This window comes from Geotrypetes seraphini, chromosome 2 (assembly GCF_902459505.1).
Source record: "Geotrypetes seraphini chromosome 2, aGeoSer1.1, whole genome shotgun sequence".
In the NCBI taxonomy this organism is placed as follows: Eukaryota; Metazoa; Chordata; class Amphibia; order Gymnophiona; family Dermophiidae; genus Geotrypetes; species Geotrypetes seraphini.
In genome coordinates, this window is record NC_047085.1 from 195,573,654 (window position 1) to 195,593,509 (window position 19,856).

Below are 19,856 nucleotides of genomic sequence, written 5' to 3' on the forward strand. Positions count from 1 at the left end.
ATTAACACACGCATTGATTCAGCACAAACTAAATCTGCGTTAAAACGCTTAGGGGTCCTTTTATCAAGCTGTGGTAGGGGTTTAACACGCGTAATACCGCCTGCTGCGCTTGCCGCTAACGCCTGCATTGAGCAGGCATTAGTTTTTTAGCTGGCCGCGGGGGATAGCACGTGATGAAATGTCCGACGCGCTAACCCCGCTAGCGCGGCTTGATAAAAGGACCCCCTTAGCATGCCTTTGTAAAAGAGGGTCTTAGATTTGATCCTAAATTCCATGGGTAACCAGTAAGTCTATTTCCTTATGACTTGTTTAACATTACACAGGGTGATTTACTAGCCTTCTCCGCACCTTCGCACCTCCCAACCACAGACAGAACAGAAGGAAAGCTTTAGTAAATCAGGCCCAATTCTGATGCATTTTCATGAAATCTGTAGCAAATCAGGCTCCTGAATCTGGCTGCTTTTCAGCTGTGCTGATATAGGGCTCAGTGATTCCAGCCTAAATGATAGGCAATAATTGTAAATAAATTCCACAAGAAATGGATCTGAATAACAGATCTGCCATCTTACCCAATTTCTGTAGGGACATCGTAGATTAATTTTTTTTTTTAACACTTTGACCAAGACTTAGCAAACTGCTCTTTCAAGTTTGGCACATTTCGGTATTTTTTTTCTCCCTAAGTTGTTACATTATACTTCGAAACTCAAGGCATCACAAATATTCAATCAACCAGTAATCTGAATGTTTAATATTGTTGAGCATTTTTTCCAGTCACTAATACTGTCGCTGATTTCTGATTGTGCATGTGGATGGCATACAAATTTACCCCATGACAACAATGCCATTTTATAGAATACAAAACTACCTCATAACAACAAAGGCAGTTATTTTTCTGGACCTCGGATGAAAGTGAATGTTGCCTGGGATTAGCATTACCCCACCAGATGCAGAGAGCTATAAAAGATCTATTATAGGTCATTTCAATGCATGATATGCTCTGTCAGCAATGCTTCTGTCACACAGAATGTCTGAGAAACAATGCTCTGATATCACTCTCTATAGAGCACAAAATAGGTCTGGTTAAGAAAAGTGCCACCTTTTGTGAACAACACTGCTCACTACAGATTCATGGCTCTTATTCTCCAAGACTGTACCAAGCAAAACCCTTCCTTATCCAAGATGTGCCTTACTTTGGTGAACAATCGGACTACTCCAACACCCACAAAAGGGATCATTGAAGCAGTCTCTATTCTCCAACTCTTCTTGTACATAATTAATGTTGTTGGTATTTTAATTGTTGTAGAGGCTAGCCCTAGATGGAATCACTAATCCCTGAAAGTCACAACTAACCTCTGCATTTTCTTTCCTTCTTTTTGTTTGTTTGGGGATTTTTTTTATTTATTTTTTTAATTTATACTAGCTGATGCCCCGGCGTTGCACGGGTATTTAATTATAGCAATAACACTGTAAATGGATTCAAATAAAGATACTTTATAGTGGTGAATGAAATTATTTTTTTACAGCTTAATAAAAAGTACAATATTCAAATTATAATGTGAAATATTTGACAAAATGAATACAATACAACTAACGCAAAACGTGATTATAAACAACATTTTTAGTTTCACCTCCTGGAGCAAGAACATATAAATTCTTGGGTGAACCCAGCCTTGAGCAAGAAACATAGAGTTGTGGGCCGCGAGACCCCCAGAACATATCACCCCAGGTAGTGAGGGATCTGCATACTAAGTTTCGTTCAAATCGGTCAAGCCGTTTTTGAATTACAGTGAGAATGGCAGCTTTTTACATTTTTTCCATTGACATGAATGGGTGAAATCTGATTTTCTGTTTGTAGCTCCGCCCACGTGTGCAGGTGGGCCGCGAGACCCCCAGAACATATCACCCCAGGTAGTGAGGGATCTGCATACCAAGTTTCGTTCAAATCGGTCAAGCCGTTTTTGAATTACTGTGAGAATGGCAGCTTTTTACATTTTTTCCATTGACATGAATGGGTGAAATCTGATTTTATGTTTGTAGCTCCGCCCACGTGTGCAGGTGGGCCGCGAGACCCCCAGAACATATCATCCCAGGTAGTGAGGGATCTGCATACCAAGTTTCGTTCAAATCGGTCAAGCCGTTTTTGCGTGATCGCGGCACATACACACACACATACATACATACACACATACATACCTCCGATTTTATATATATAGATTAAGATGTTACTCCCCAGCAGTCTCTGATTTCTGACCCCACTGACAGTCTAATATTTTGAAATCAAGCAGGGCTCCATCTGCTTCTCCCAAGGTTTTTGCTTCCCTTGCCTTTCTAATAGCTCATGGAGGCTTGCAGTCTCCATTCTACAGACAGTTTGTCTGGCCTTGTATTTTCCTCCCACACCCTGCTATCAAACTAGCTTTCTTTCATGATTATAGATCACTCTACAAGATTCCTCTCTGAAATTACAGTATTTCAAAGCTAGTGGGGGTGTCTTTCTTCCTTTCTTTCTATCTCCCTCCCACTATCTTTCTTTCTTTCTCCCTCCCACCCACTGTCTGTCTTTCTTTATATTTGTCTCTCTCCTTGCCCTCTATGCAGCAGCAGCAGCAGCAGCAGCATTTCCCTCCCCCCACTTCCCTGTGCAGCAGCCGCAGCAGCATTCCCTCCCCCTCCATTTCCCTGTGCAGCATCATTTCCCCCCCCCCCCCATCCCACTTCCCTGTGCAGTTTGGGAGCTAATTTTTTTTTTCAAGATGGTGCCTGGTTAGGTTATAGGTTGTGGTGCCTCCCACCCTTTTTTGTTTGGTTTGCTGTTTTTGCATCCTTTTGATCTATTTTTGCTAGCTTGGTTTGTTTTGTTCTTTTTTTGACTTGGTCCAATTGAGTAATCCTTGATCAATCATTTTTTTCATTTCTGGCTGGATCGCCTTTGCCTTGCTATTAACAGTCAAGTTATTCCATCTTACTCGCTATCTGTGGTGGTTTCTGTCTCTGTCTGGCAGTATGAATGAGCGGTGTACAATATTTGGCAGGCAGTACAGTATGGTCGGGAGTCCGATGTCGGTCGGCTGGTGCAATTGCTAATGGAGAGTCTTCTGCTCATTCCTGGGTCCTTGATCTGGCAGCAGTAGCAGTATTTCCCTCCCCCTCCATGTCCCTGTGCAGCAGCAGCAGCTGCATTTCCCCCTCCCCCGCCTTCCCTTCCCTTCCCGCGGTCTGGCCGGCTCCCTTAGTCCCTTGCCGGAGTTATTTTTAAGTTTAAAGGTGCCGCGGTGGCTCCTCTCACGATCCCTGCCTGCGTTGGTAGCCTTCTCCGACACAGGTGCGGCTCATGAGAGGAGCCGCCGCCGTGGCTTTTAACTTAAAAATAAACTTCGGCCATGGACTAAGGGAGGAGGCCAGTCGCAGAACATTACCTGAGGACTGCCGCTTCGATGGCTGGAGGAGCTGGAGAGCAGGGAGGCCCGCGCTTTACAATTTCTCTGCCGATACTGGCACAGTTAAGCAAGCATGCACATTCCTGCCGGCCACGGACCTACGGATCATGGAACACGCAGGTAGGAATGCACATGCGCGCTTAGCGTTTTATTATTATAAGATAAATCTGCTGCCTGAAAACATGGAGAAGAATCACTGAGAAACTTCAGGAGCTCATTTATAGCTGGATTTGGTGGTACTGCTGTTTTCCTCTGATTGAGGAACCTGCTTCAGGTTTCTTTCTTACCTCATATAATGAGGGCTCTGACAGAAAGAGTTTGGGTTTTCAAATAGTATTAAGAAATGCTTGTTGCAATTTTCTGGGTCTCAGCACATCTGGTCAGAAAGAACTGAAGTTTCAGCCATCATGCTGTGGCTTTCGTCAGGGTATTCTATGAGGTCTGCAGTTTGTCTTTATATATAGTGGGTCCTCAAACCCGATTGGGTCTGTTTATTTCCCACTGTCTACCAGCCCTCTCTCTCTGCCTTGTGCCATGGGTCAAATCTTTCTGTTCCACTCCATGCAGCATCTCTCCCCCTCCCACACAACATCTCTCTCTCCCCATGCAAAATCTCTTCCTCTCCCTCTATCCTATGTCCAACATTTCTCCCTCTCTCTTCTCCAGGCATGTCTCCTTTCCCTCCACCATATGCAGTATTTTCCCCTTTTACCCCTTTCTATCTCTTTGTTGCATCTTTCCCATCCTCTTCTGCAGTCCATGTCCAACAATTCTTCCTCTCACTTATCCCCCTCAGTAGCAACTTTCCATCCCTCCCTCCCAGGGCCGGTTTTAGACATGCTGGGGCCCAGAGCAGAAATTGAGGAGGGGGCCCCTCTTCTACCTGCCCATCTCCCATTTTTCTCACCCACGTTTAAATTACTTCTTCACACACACAAAACAGGCAGACCTTCACCAAATATAGAACAATGGATCACAAATTAGAAATAGAAATATGAATACCAAAACTGAATTGAAAACCACAAAAAGTTAAACTCAGCAAGTACTGCATTTTGAACACAATCGGTGGCATAACTATGAGAGGAGCTGGGCCTCCCACTTTGAGCTTAGGCTCCCTCAAAATGAACATCTCTCTTGCTGTAGCTGGTAGGGATCCCCAAGCCTCACCAACTGATGGCCATCTCCTCCCCCTCCAACTTTCCAAGTTCGCAGCTGGCAGCAATATTGCAGAGCTGCTGCTTCTGCCTTCCCTCCTTCCTGCCCCTACTTGACTTTCACTACACAATCTCCAAAAACAAAATTGCCAGTACACCTTACAAAGAGACCTAACAAAAAGGCAAAACAGGTCAAGGGTTTCAAGAGAGGCAGCGCAACAGTACACCCCCAACAATCAATATTGTAAAAAAACTACACACTTTTGTGAAAAGTTAGGAACCCTCAGTGTGAGGGGTCAGTGACGGGAGCACTGCTCCAACACTTCACACAGTAAGATGGCGCCTGTAAGACCACCACCTACACACCATCATAGGGAACCTGCATGTGTTTTTTTTATAAATCAAAATAACACTAACACCAAAAAAACTAGTGTACAATGAACACAGGTGAAAACAATATTTCAAGTTTCAAGTTTATTAGTGTTTTTGATTAATCGCTTAATGATACTTCAAAGCGATGAACATAAATAAAAAACATTAAAAATTACAATATTAAAGAGTAATACAATATTTAACATAGACTTAAAAACAAACCAGACTATACACAAACTTCACAAACAAGATAAAAGGGAGAAATGGATTTGAACTACAAAGTATTATAAAAAGAATAGTCAGGGGAAAAACACAATGGCAGCTACCTCTCTGGGAACCCCCCCAGCCAACTCCCAAAAATTGAAAAAAGCAAACTTAGCTTCAATGAATCTTCCTCCGATGTCCAAGGGAAACAGGATCGGGCAGATGGAACGCCACAGAACCAGGTTCAACCAGCCTGGTTTCGGGAGCTCGTCCCTTCCTCAGGAACCCATAATCTATGAAATCAATCAATGGCAGACCTCCGAGAGCTGGAAAAAAGGAGGGGCCTCCTTTTTTTAGCATCTTTGTATCCCAGCTCTCGTCCATCCTTGCCTCTCATGGGTCCATCTCTCCTCTTCTCTCCCCATGGTCCAACATTTTGCTCCCTCTCTTTTCTGTTGTTCTTCCCTCCCCTCATGATGCTGAACAATGAGATGGAAGAAAAAAAAAGGAGATGCTGCATCTCTCTCACCCTTCCACCCCCAGGCCTAACGTTTCTCCCTCCCTCCCTCCCTTCCATCCCCAGGTCCAACTTCTCTCCTTTTCTCTTCCCAGCTGCCTACATCCCATATCTCTCCCTGCCTATTTGCCTCTCTCCCTTCCTCCCCCAGGTCCACCATCTCTCCCTTTCTCTTTCCCTCTTCCTCCACACCACCTCAGGTCCAACTTCTTTCCCTTCAGACCATTGCCCACCATCTCGCTCACTGTCCTCTGTTTCTGGCTATATAAGCTCTCCCCCAATGCCCAATCTGGCACTTCTAATACCTTTCCCCTTTGTCCTTAAAAAACCCCCAAAACAATTAGTCCAGGAGGATTCCATAGCCCAGCATGTTCCCTCCCTTCTCTCCTTGCTGGTCTGATGTCACCCTCACCTTCTGTCATGCTGAAAAATCAGCTGTCCTTGGCAAAGATTCAGAAATGTTGCCTGTGGTTCTCCTCCCTGCTTTCCATCTGTCATGGTCTGTCTCCAATGACACAACCTCCTGTTTTCGTCTGGGTGGACTGCGGCAAACAGAAAGCAGGAAGGGGACCTGCGGGCAATGTTTCTGAATCACTATCGAGGCCGCCCGATTTTTCAGCAGACTGAAGGTGAGGGTGACATCGGACTGGCGCAGAGAAAAGGGGGAAGACATTCTAGGCCACAGGGGTCCCCCAGAGCCTTAGGGCCTAGGGCAGCTGACATGATTGCCCATCTCTAATGCTGGCCCTGCTCCCTCCCACTGTGCAGCACCTCCCGACCGACCCCACCCAAGCAGCAGCGGTAGTAGTGGCGGGGCCGTTTGAAGCAGTTGCTGTGAGCAGGCTGTTTGTGGCTTACTCTGCTAGGGCATCTCTCTGCAGCGTCATCAGTGACGCAGCAGAGGGAAGGCTCCAGCAGCGCAGGCTACAGGCAACCTGTTCAAAGCACTGCTTTAAACAGCCCAATCACTGCTGCTGCTGCTGCTGCTGTATGTCAGTTCTGTCAACCCAGCCGGCAAAAAAGGAAGGCCCAACATTGTCACTGCCAGAAGGGAAAGTTCGTGAACCATGACTCCAATGCCGGGAGCACCTCCTCATGGTCTGCACCTAGGGTGGACTGCCCCCCTCCCTCGGTAAGCCACTGTCGCCTCATAAAAGTTCAAAATGAGTAGTTTCTTGAACTAAACAGATTCCAGTCTCTTCAACATAAGTATTTTTATTTATTCATTTTTTTTTATTCATCACAAGTACATATTTATGACCTTTATTTTGTGCTTCAATATGTTTTTTGAACACATATTATGTGGCATTTTTGTTATCTTGTTTGATGTCTTTGTCATCTTAAACTTGTATGAGCCCATTCACTATAATAAATTACAGTATTTATTTGAAAGTTTTGAATTTGGTGGGTGAGTTCCTTTTGATTGATTTCTAGGCCTAGCTGGCAGCTCTGTTTGACTTCTCTATATCTCACAACCACAGCACTACCTCAGGTACTACTCAACCTTTCGAAAGTGCTCCTAAATATACGCATATATAAGACAGTCCCTGTTCTATAGATCTTACGAGTGAGAATTCCCATCATCTTTACTTTTTGTAGTCGGGCTTATTGAGTGTCTAAGTGGGAATTTTTCTCAAGAGAAGACATTATCATAAAATAAAAACTTCACCCTAAATCTAATAGATGCTGGCATTGTCATGTTAACATAGGGACCTTGGATCATCTGTTGTTCTATTGTCCATTGATACTTAATTTTTGGAAGTCAATTTGGGGACAAATTAATCTTGTACTTGAGGCATCAATTCCGTTAACTTATGAAGCCATAATTTGTGGTACTATATTACATCTTAAACCGTCTTTGGATCAGTATAAAAGCCGGCTTTTCTTAATAATGACAGGAATAGCTATCCAGATGGTTACACGTAACTGGAAGAGTTGCGATAGACTTAATTACACATTTTGGTGGGCAAACTTATGTTCAACTTATAAGTATGAGAGAATGAACGCTGAATGTTTTGGACATAGTAATGCATTCAATAAGGTGTGGAGTCCATTGACTACATATATAGGGTCACATTAGCTGACATGTACTTTTTCTTATTAGATTACTTCCTTTCATATCCAGGGTGGGAGGGAGGATAGTAATATTATGTATGGTATATAGTGTATGGAAACTATAGTTATAAGTATATATTTCTAATTATTGCTAGTTAAGAGAAGGGGGAAGAAAATGTTTGTATGTGTAAAGTGCTTTTTCTGATTTGCTCTTGATAATTCATTGTAGTGCACTGTTATTATTTAAAAATCAATAAAGAATTTTAAAACCCCCCCACAAAACTTCACCCTAAAGAATTCACCAGGTGAAAAAAACACTAATAGTGTTTTAAAATGTATTGGTACAAAATTGAAATAAGCATTAATATTTGAACAAGTTATCAGATCTTTAACATTCTTAACTCTTTCCTTTTCAACAGATGTTTCACCTCTGAATTTCAACAATACATTTTTCACATCAGACATTATCAGATAAGTATCCTCCTAAAATGTTATCTCTTTAGTTTTCCTATTGCACCAAAAGAGAAAATTATGTGAAAGTTCTGATTCTTTGTGTGTATTTTTATTTTTCTTACTGGCTTTGTAAATGATCACTCCATAGATTCAGATAAACAGGTAAGTAGATTTTTTTTAAATTCCTTTTCTTGTTTGTGGTGACTAGCAGTTGATTGAAGTTCCAGCTGTAAGCTACTACTCTAACTTATAATAAACCATTAAAGGAAAATCTTATCTATGCTTTAAGATTCCTACTTATGACAAAACCTTATACACTTGGTTTCTTTAAACTATTTATAAAAGAAACAGATAATTGAGATCCCTAAACTAAAGCCCACTCATTCAGTTTTATTTCAGGTTGTTGGTGAGGCCCCACTTGGAGTATTGTCTTAATTTTGGAGACCGTATCTGGCAAAGGACAAAAGAAGCCTTGAAATGGTCCAGAGAATGGCACCGAAAATAGTAGGAGGTTTGCGCCTAAAGATGTATGAGGAGAGACTGGAAGCCCTGAGTATGTATACCTTAGGGCAGGGGTAAGGAACTCCGGTCCTCGAGAGCCGTATTCCAGTTGGATTTTCAGGATTTCCCCAATGAATATGCATTGAAAGCAGTGCATGCAAATAGATCTCATGCATATTCATTGGGGAAATCTTGAAAACCCAACTGGAATATGGCTCTCGAGGACCGGAGTTCCCTACCCCTGCCCTAGAGGAAAGGAGGAACAGGGGCGATATGATTCAGACGTTCAAATACTCGAAATGTATTAACGTAGAACAAAATCTTTTCCAGAGATAGGTAAATGGTAAAACCAGAGGGCATAATCTGAGGTTGAGGGGTGGTAGACTCAAGAGTAATGTTAGGAAATTCTTTTACGAGAGGGTGGTTGAAGCCTTGAATGCACTCCCGAGGGAGGTGGTGAAGAGGAAAACAGTGATAGAATTCAAAAAAGCATGGTATGAATATAGAGGATCTCTAATCAGAAAATAATGGTATATATTGAAGAACTAAGGCCAGTACAGGGCAGATTTGCACAGTCTGTGTCCTGTATATGGCCATTCAGTTGAGGATGGGCTGGGATGGTTTAGATGGGCAAGAGTGAGCTTTGACGGAGACTCCAGTAGATGGAACCTATGCACAGTACCGGGCAGAGCTCCGGGTTTCTGGCCAGAAATATCTAAAAAAAAAAGACCAATTTAAATTAAATCACTAAATTATAGAGAGTGTATGTTTGGGCAGACTGGATGGCCCATTTGGGTCTTTATCTGCCGTCATGTACTATGTTACTATACTTTAAAATCACAAACGTTTACTATGCTTTCTAAAGCAAAATTTCAGCAGAATTAATCTAGAATTGAACTTAGACCATGTTAAGTCTCAGAATATGTCAGCAAAGTTAAAATACAACTCTCAGGATCAGTTTACCTGAAGTTGCTTCAGCGCCTGCAATTAACTTTATAGATTGCAGGAACGTTTGCAGTCTTACCCACTGCAAACATCTGACATTTACAGAAACTTTGAAGTAATACATTCATTTACATCACCATAAATAAACCATGAAACAATATTAAGTGGTTCAAGGTGGCAATTGCTAAAATCCAAGAAAATTTTGTAATCTCCCAGGCACAACTTTGGGCCAATAATCATCGCGGACCCAATCAATAAATGAATACAGATTCTCTGTACACTCTCAATCAAGCAATGAACCGATTAATCCAAACACTCTTCACATGAATTACTCAAAATTACCAAATACCAGAGACAACTCAAATACATCACTGTCTTTTACCAGAAAAAACCTCCCAACTCCACTGCACAACCAACTGTAAACCCTAGAATGTTTCCCCTAGTTACCAGCGCAACCAGTAGGCACATGCATGCATGCCTGTACCAGTGTGTCTCAGAATTCTGCAAACAAATCTTTTCATGAGATCAAAATCCTCTCAGACTCAGAAAAAAAAATAAGTTTTTAACCCCACAGGGGTTACACTAGTCAAGACAAATATACATCACTCCTACATAGAACGCTACAGAGATGTGGTCGAATTGCAAAAGCAATCCCAGAAAGGTGAGTTTTAGTCTGGATTTGAATATGACCAGAGAGGAGAAACGAGCCACAGCCTCGGGAAGTCTGTTCCAGGTGTACAACATAGCAAGGTGAAGAGAGTATAGAGTCGGGAGTTCAAAACGAAGGAGAGAAAATAAAATGTATGAGAGAGTTGCTAGATGAATTGTGTTTAGGAGGAAGGGTACAAGGAGAGCAATCTCTTCTTTTTCTCCAAGATGGCTCTGCCTTAATGCTTTCTTCCCTTTCTCTTGCCCTCCCAACCCCAAAGATGTAGCAAATCCATCAAAACAATACTCCTTTGGCAATTCCCACCATAGGCAGCAGGGAAATATAGTGGATGATTTATTAAGCTCCAGGAAACCATTAATTGGCTCGCTGGTAAAGCCAATGAATTCCCTTGTCTAACAGCACTTTTTTAATCAGGTCTCCACCCTCTTTACCCTTTGATTAAGTTACCTGATCTCAAAATTACCTTGCAAAGGATTGATAGATCTGATCTAATCTGATGTTTGCCTGAGGTGCATAAGTCACAGCTACCAGTTTAAAAGGATGTTAGGAAACAGAAAGACAGTCTATACTACAAGACGACCAGTGGATTTCCCATGCATTAAGTATAAGTACTTGCTCTGAACCACAAGACATACAGAGGTCAATATTCAAAAGGCAGTTCCATGTTTGATGCTGTGCCAAGCATATAAGTACATTTTTTTTTTCAAATTTTCAGCACTATTATGCATATTATCTTAAATGTCCAAAAAGTGGCATAGAAGGGCAGATGGATGTTTTTCTTGCCAAATCCTTCCAGTTTGCTATTTTCAAAACCTATTTTCTAGATGGATTGCTATGCTGTTGATCAGTAGTTTGTCTAACTCCCTAGGGACCATGTTAGAGGCATGGTTTGGACAGTACTAGGGTGAGGTCATGAAATTTTTTCTGACATAATCCAATATTTAAGAATACTTCCAGGGCACAATTTGGACATTTGGACATTAGACCTCTTTTAGTAATGAATAAGTGGCAAAAAGGTGCCCAAACTGATCAGATGACCACTAGAGGGATGTAAGCATGTTCCCCCCACGCACACAAAAAAAACTACTCCCCCAGTGCTCACTGACACCCTCCCTCTCCCCAAAGATGTGAATGAAACAGTACATACCTTCCTGCCTGAGAGCTTCAGATGTTAAGGCCAGTCCTAGTAGAGCAGCAAGTAGGTTCCTGGAGTAGCCTAGGGGGTAGTGTAGTAAACCTTAGAGATAGGTACTCAGAACCATATCTCACTCTAACTGCTACATTTATGGTAGAATATGTTAACCTTCCAAAATCTACCCAAATCCCACTGTTCCTACATATAGGTAACACCTACAGGCATAAGGGCTTTTGGAGTGGTATACAGTTGGATCCAGTAGACTTTGGATAGGTTTTGGAGGGCTCACCATATGCTATAAGGGGGTTATGGTGAGATGTGTACCTGGGCCTTTTTAAGTGAAGTTCATTGCAGTGTCACATGAGGTGTCCCATTGCTCTGCTTGGATGTCTGTGTGGTCAGTCAACTAAAAACGATGGCCCCTTCTACATCCCAATGGCTTGTTCTATGCATTTTTCCTATGGATGTGGTTTTTTTTCAAAAATGATTCAAAAAGATAGAAAAATGGTCATTTTTAGAAAAAAAAACCAAGATAGACATTTTGCAGTTTAGCAAAGAGGTATGTTTGGTACTAGATTTTGGTGCATCTTCTGCAAAATGTCCACACTCGGATTTTGATGTCATATCAAAAATACCACTCCAAATTTATAGGCATTGGATCGGAAGCCAAGGACCGGCCTCAACGACGAGAGTAATAGACACAACAGGTGAGTCATGAGGATAAGATGTCAAGTGATCAGCCAGGGGTGTGCTGTTCAAAAGTCACTTTATTGATAAATGTGTCACAAGAGCTCATAGACTCTATGTTGTGAGTCTAGGTTGTGAAAAAAATTGCTTAGTCTCATTCGACTGACCCTATAGTACACAAAAATTTCAAAAATGAAAGCTGTCCCTCCAAACTTTGTCTCTATTATTTGCAACCCAAGTTTTGATACCTTTATCTAGCTATCTTTCTATTGTGGAATGTTGCAGAATGTCTAATTTAAATTGTAGGGACGCCATTCTGCCATTCTGAAACAGGGCGAGATCGGCAAAATGATTTCTCCGCCGAGGTGTAAGAATTATGAATTATTCCTCATTCCCTCTTGCCACTAGCCATTCTAAAGCAAGGGAAAATGTTAGCACCTTGTGACAGAATACTGAATCATTCCCTCTCTCCCCCTTGTCTGTCACCCTTATCTTATCTAAGCTGTCCTTATTTGGAAAGGACATCAGCTGACAGGCATTGCACTGCATATATACAAAGACTCAGGTTCTGTCCATGTGTTAATCAGGCCCTTGCCTAAGTGCTGAGTTGGAGCGTGATCACGAGGTAAAGCATGAGGCAAAAGGGCAGGTGATCACATGTAAAAGCATGTACCTGTGTTTCCACCAATGTAAAAGCATGTACCTTTGTATCCACCAATTATTAGATGTGTAACAAGGGAGTTACTATGATGTCATGTGCATAGAAGCATAATAAAAGGGACTCGGAGCTAGCCATTGGCAGTGCCTCCATCCCAACTCTTAGACTGCGTGTGTGTGTTTACTGTGTTCCATTCCTACATTAAATATTGATCCGCCAATGCAAAATTAAAGCAATCTCCTTTCTTTTCTCTCTCTAGATGAGTTTTCTTGCTAGCACACACAACAATAGTTTCTTTCAAGGTCCATGTGGCTGCAGTCTTCTAATACTATATATTATCTGTTTTTTGCTGACTCTTCTATTTCCTGGGTTGTTTTTTTTTTATGGTGGGGGGGGGGAGTAATATACATTTTCCCACAAGACATTGATATTATTATTAATTACTGCCTCCAATCTTAGTCCAAGCAATAGCAGCAGCTAATTCAAATGTTAGATTTGACCTTTTTTGTGAATTATTTTTCCAATCTGCTTGAAATCAGACTTCTCACAGGATAGGTTTTCCTTGCTCTAGGACCAGCTTTTTTTCTTTCCTAGCACTGGGTGTTTTTTTTTTTTTTTTTTTAATAGCTCTAAACGCTGCTATAGAAAGTAAATGTAGTGGAAAAGGGCACACTTCCTTTGCTGAATGTATCTTTTGCTTTTATAATGCTTTTATGAGCTCTGTCACTGAACAGGCAAACTCAGTATCTGTGTGACTGCCAAAAAACCCTCCATTGTACACGCGAAGGCATAGAGAATCAGGATTTCATGGAGTGTTAACAGGTAATGTCATTCTCACCAAATACATAAGCAAATAAATAAAGAAGCATGGTTTTACATTTGAACACTGAGGCTGATAAATTGGGGTGTAAGGTATCTTCAAGGATCTGTGCATGCCTTTTCAGAGTGGTACTATGGTATTTTCAGGGCTGAATTTTGGGAACCTCTGTGTTTTGGTTTTTTTTTAAAGCTGAGAACAGCATCTTCTGTGTCAGCTCCTTAACTGTATTCAATGTCTGCTCTTTCCTGTTTTGTTCTCTTTTGTGTTTTCATTCCTGTGTGTGATAGCAGGTTTGAAAAGGAGAGGGTGGCCTTTCATATGGAAATGCCTAAACAGTCAACTTTTAGTATAGTGCCAAGACTCTAAGCCTCACAAAAGAGCTAAAAGCCGTGTACACAATACAGTCAATGACCATCTGGTTCGAGTTGTGCCCTTTGTTTGGCCATTCCATCACACGCAGGACAGCACTTTGTCAAGCTTTTGAAATCTGTTTGCAAAGCCAGCAGTCTAGAAGTGATAAACAAGACTAGTGCTGTAAGAGCAAAAACAGCCATATTGAATTTTGACAATTGCGATCAAACTCGTGTAGCATTTTAGCTAAACTTGAAAACTCATTTGTGATCAACATTGGTAAAGTTTGCTTATTTGGGGAGGGGGAGGGGAGGCAAAGGATAAGTAAATCATATTGGCAGTGGGGGAGGGGAACTAATTCAGCATTGGTACCCCCATGCCCACCCTAAACTACATGAATGATTATCAGCTAGAGGCATTTACCATGCCCTCATCACCTTGCGCTTAGATTACTACAACTCGCTACTCTCAGGTCATCTGCTCAGCCATCTTTCTCCTCTTCAATCCATTCAAAATACAGATGCATGACTCATATTCCGCGAGAGCCGCTATACTCATATTACCGTACTCCTCTCTTAAAGTCACTTTATTGGCTCCCCATCCATTTGTGAATACAATTCAAACTCCTCTTACTGACCTACAAATGCATTCACTCAGCAGCCCCTCATTATCTCCCCCTATGTCCCTCCCCCCTCCCCAGTGAGCTCCACTCAGCAATAGGTCCTTCCTATCTGTACCCTTCTCCTCCACTGGCAACTCCAGACTCTGTCCCTTCTGTCATGCTGCGCCATATGCCTGGAACAAACTGCTTGAATCCCTGTGGCGGGCTCCTTCTCTGGCAGTGTTCAAGTCCAAGTTAAAAGCCCACTTCTTTGAGAGCGCTTTCAACTCCTAACTCATCTCACCTTGGATTCTGCATCCCCAACCCTATATGTCATGTCTGTCTGTCCAAGTGGGACTGTAAGCTCTTCTGAGCATGGACCATCTGTTAAATATCAAAATGTACAGCGCTGCATACACCTTTCAGTGCTATAGAAGTGATAAATAGTAGTAGTTTAATGTATACAATTGTGGTCATTTTATTAAGGATCTTCCAAATGTAAAGATTTTATATATGCATTATGAGGCTCATATACCCTTCAATAGGAAGCTCCATTGGTTCCAGGGCTCCATATACCCTTCAATAGGAAGCTCCATTTGAATCTCCATGGGAGTCTCCTCATCAGCTGCTGTTAAATCTGGAGAGGTTCCAGGTTCATCAACCTCCATGGGTATACAGCCATTATTCCTGCTTGAACCAGGCAGGTTTTCCTGAGAGGGAGACCTCAGCTTCCTTCCTGTTCTGCCTAATAGCTTGTGAATAGCTGGTCTTTCTAGGTGAGGGACGTGCCCTGATCTTACTGAGTCAGCAAGGCTCTGCTCCTCTCTTGGGCTCCCCTGGTGGTGACCTGGATACTGGTTTCTCTGTTGGCTCTTAGTTCTGACTTTGCCCTCCTGGGTCCTAGCTCTACTGTGTTCCCGAGGTATGTGACAAGTTTTCCCAACCCTCGGCCCTGAATGACTAGCAGGCTCAGAGGACTCCAAATAGGACTGCGGCCGGGCTCTGGGCGCTCCTTTTTTTTGTTTCCTACCCCCTTTCCTCCCAGCACTCACAGGGACCCTGGTAGGCACGGTCTGGTAACCCTAGTTATACGGTTATTTCTATCTTTAGTTAACAGAGTAGATCTAGTTCAGTGTACATTAGAATACATATAGTTGGAAGGGAGTGACTGTGTTTATGGGAAGAGGTAAGTTTTTATTGCTGAAGTTCAGAAGCCCTTTGAGGGTTCTAATGTGAGGAGGCAGTTGATTCCAATAGCTTGGTAGGAAGTGGGAGTAGGAACAGTGTCTGGTGTTCTGGAGTTGGAGAGTGCAACAAGTAGGTATTTGCAGATGTGTTTCTTCCTGGGAGAACTTATAGAGGAAATTTGGGACCTATGGAGGATATTTGATTGATATGTAGCTGGGTGCCATGTTGTGTAGAGACTTGTATGTTATTACTAGGCCCTTGAAGATACGTTTGGTAATGGGTAGCCAGTGGGATGATAGTGCTTCTTAGATGGAGTTGCAGACGTGGAGGTTTTTTTAGGAGTATAATTGTGAATTGCTTTGAATATTGATCCTCATAAGTATACACATGAGAAAAACACATACATTTACTCATATAAAATAGCATTACTCACACATAAAATTTTAATAAACAAAGCTCCTGCATTCTTAGAAAGATTTCTAATACCATATATTCCCACAAAATCCTTAAGATCTGAAGAAAAATCTTTGCTAGTAGTCCCCTCGTTAAAATTCATTTATTCAAGGAGGGATGTAATCTTTTCTGTTACAGACCCTCTAATTTGGAATTCGCTCCTGATCAACATAAGAGAAGAAAAATTACTCAGCAAGTTTAAAAGTCTCCTAAAATGTTGGCTTTTAAGGACGCCTTTAACTGATTAATTTAAATTTTATGATTTTACATTGGACTAGGAACACTGCCAAGTAAAAATTAAGTGGGTAACATTCCCTAACCTCTTGTTTCATTATCTATCCCTTTTTATTTGTTTTTGAATTGTATTTAAGCCTCTTTTTTTCCGTCTTCCTTTCTCAAATGTATTATTTTACTATAATTAGTACTAATTGTCCTGTTTTGTTTTGTTTTTTTATTTTAATTTAAATTTTAACCTAATTTTTAACTAAGTGTAAATTGCATTGGATTTGGATTTTGCGATTAAATCAAATATTTTAAATAAACTTGAAACTTGAAACTCCTGTTCTGGCATTTGCATGTTATTAAGGCTGGATCTGAGACTGTCCTACCTAGCTTGTTCATCTATATATGTCAGCTGCTTTGGCTGCCTATTAAGTTGTTTCATTGTATTGTGTTGATATTATGAGCATCTTATCTATATAATTTGATTGTTCTAATGTACGGACAACCACAGTCCTTGAGGGCCACAACCCAGTTAGATTTTCAAGATTCCCACACTGAATATGTAGGATATCAATTTGCATCTACTGTTTCCATTGTATGCAAATAGTCCTCATGCTTATTCATTTTGGAAATCTTGAAAACCTGACTGGTTTGTGACCCTCAAGGTACATGACTGCCCTTTTCTGTCATAGATGATAAGTATAAAGGAGTATCTACAGTATATAGAGTGTTTTATGGGCCAGGACTAATATCTTCAAGTTTCAAGTTTAATGAACATTTGATTAATCGCCTATCTTAAATGCTAAGGGGCTCATAATCGAAAGAGAAAAACATCCAAAAACCGGCCTAAGTCGGCACTTGGATGAACATTGTCAAAATACGTCCAGGTGCCGATACTAAAAACGGGTTTTGGACGTATTTCTAAACGACCTAGGCCTTCATAGTGCCACTGAATGACCATGGCTAAATGGGACGTTTCAGGAGGAGTGTCGAGAACAGGTGTTGGGTGGGACGTGGGCTGACTTAGACTTAGTCGTACTGCAGGTATAGCCGAAAGTTATACAGCACAGGATCGACGGAACTTGGACATTGTGACTTAGACCATTTAAATCATGGCCTAAGTCACAAAAACCCACCTAAAGTCACCAGATAAGCACTGCAAACACATAATATAGACACCCACACACTACCCCAATGATCACCGACCCCCCCACCCCATAAAAATCATAATCACACCTTTAAAATTCAGCATCCAGACCATCATCACCTGGCAGCCTGGCATAGGAAAGCCTAGTCGTCCTGCACAGAGGCAGCTTAAGCCGTCTTGGGGGTGGGTTTGGGACCCATGGAGAGGAGGCCCCATGCCCATAAGCCCCTGTAATCACTGTATTGATACTGAAACATGTGCACTCCCCTATACACCCCCAAAACCCTTTTGTACTGGCATATAAGTGGCTCCTGCAGCCATAAGGGCTATTAGGGTGGTAGATAAGTGGGTCTAAGGGATTCTGGAGGTGGTTTGGGGGGCTCACCATAACTTATAAGGGAGCTGTGGTGAGATGATTACATGACACCCTTTTTGTGAAGTTCATAGCAGTGCCCTGTAAGGTACCCCACTATTTAGGTGCAATGTCTGGGTTTTCAGTCCATCACTCTGCAGACCCCTCCCACATCCAACAGGGCTTGTTCTAGGTGTTTTTGACTTGGATGAAAAGTTGGATGAAAATGTTGTATAAAGATGGAAGATTTAGCGACTTGGACGATCAGATCGGCAGGACGTATACTTAGACGATTTTCGAAACAAAAAAATTTGGACATATTTTTTGAAAATGTGTCCTAGGCTGTTTTTTACTTTGAACAACTTGCGACTTAGATGAAAACGGACTTAGACGTTCCTTTCGATTATGCCCCTCTAAGCGATTTACAATAAAAAAAAAGGAGGAATGCAAGATTAAAATTTTAAAAACATAAATTGATTACATGGACAAAGACGGTCAAACAAAAAAACAACAATAAACCAAGAGATAAAAGGGCTGAACTACAATAAAATCAAGAAAAGAGAACATTGAGGGGAAAAACAAAAGGGATTGGATATTGGACATAATGGATTGGGAACCAATGAAATTGCATAAACAGAGTTTTCACAGAATCAAAAATTGGCAGGTGTGACAAAGAAGTCTGATAGCTATATTTATTTTGGTATTTATATTTTGCTCTATCATCCACTTCTAGGTGGAGTGAAATTTTACATACACAGTTCAAATCATCGAAGTCAAGTTATAACACAAAACAAACAAAAACAAGCTAAAACCATTCTAACATAAGCGTCAAATCACAATAACATAGTAGATGACGGCACATAAAGACCCGAATAGTCCATCCAGTCTGCCCAACTTGATTCAATTTAAATTTTTTAAATTTTTCCTTCTTAGCTATTTCTGGGCAAGAATCTAAAGCTCTACCCGGTACTGTGCTTGGGTTCCAACTGCCGAAATCTCCGTTAAAACTTAGCCATTGAAGCCCTCTCCAGCCCATCTTCCCCCAAATGGCCATATACAGACACAGACCATGCAAGTCTGCCCAGTACTGGCCTTAGTTCAATATTTAATATTATTTTCTGATTCTAGATCCTCTGTGTTCATCCCACACTTCTTTGAACTCAGTCATTGTTTTCCTCTCCACCACCTCTCTCGGGAGTGCATTCCAGGCATCCACCACCCTCCCCATAAAGTAGAATTTCCTAACTTTGCTCTTGAATCTACCACCCCTCAACCTCAAATTATGTCCTCTGGTTTTACCATTTTCCTTTCTCTGGAAAAGATTTTATTCTACGTTAATACCCTTCAAATATTTGACCGTCTGAATCATATCTCCCCTGTCCCTCCTTTTCTCTAGGGTATACATATTCAGGGCTTCCAGTCTCTCCTCATACGTCTTCTGGCACAAGCCTCCCATCATTTTTGTCGCCCTCCTCTGGATCGCTTCAAGTCTTCTTATGTCCTTCACAAGATACGGTCTCCAAAACTGAACACAATACTCCAAGTGGGGCGTTACCAATGACCTGTACAGGGGCATCAACACTTTCTTCCTTCTACTGGCTATGCCTATTTTTATATAGCTCAGCATCCTTCTGGCAGCAGCCACTGCCTTGTCACACTGTTTTTTTCACCTTTAGATCTTTGGACACTATCACCTCAAGGTCCCTCTCCCCGTCCGTGCATATCAGTTTCTCACCTCCCAGCTAAGTAGTACTGACACCATTTATACCAATAATTGGTCATAATCGTCAGGCTCCATAGCTCAGGGGTTAGAGCACTGGTCTTGTAAACCAGGGGTCATGAGTTCAAATCTCACTGGGGCCTAAATAGTTCTAATAAGAGGAATGGTCTAATGCCTGGCAACTAAAATTCAATGCAAAGAAATGCAGAGTAAT

The 19,856-nt window shown here is 41.7% G+C and overlaps 1 non-coding gene across 1 annotated transcript; it reads left to right on the plus strand.

Annotated features, from left to right (window-relative positions):
- Nucleotides 1-19,712: 19,712 nt before the first annotated feature.
- Nucleotides 19,713-19,785, plus strand: TRNAT-UGU. Its single transcript has one exon. It is a non-coding gene; the product is annotated as a tRNA-Thr (tRNA).
- The last annotated feature ends 71 nt before the right edge of the window (nt 19,786-19,856 follow it).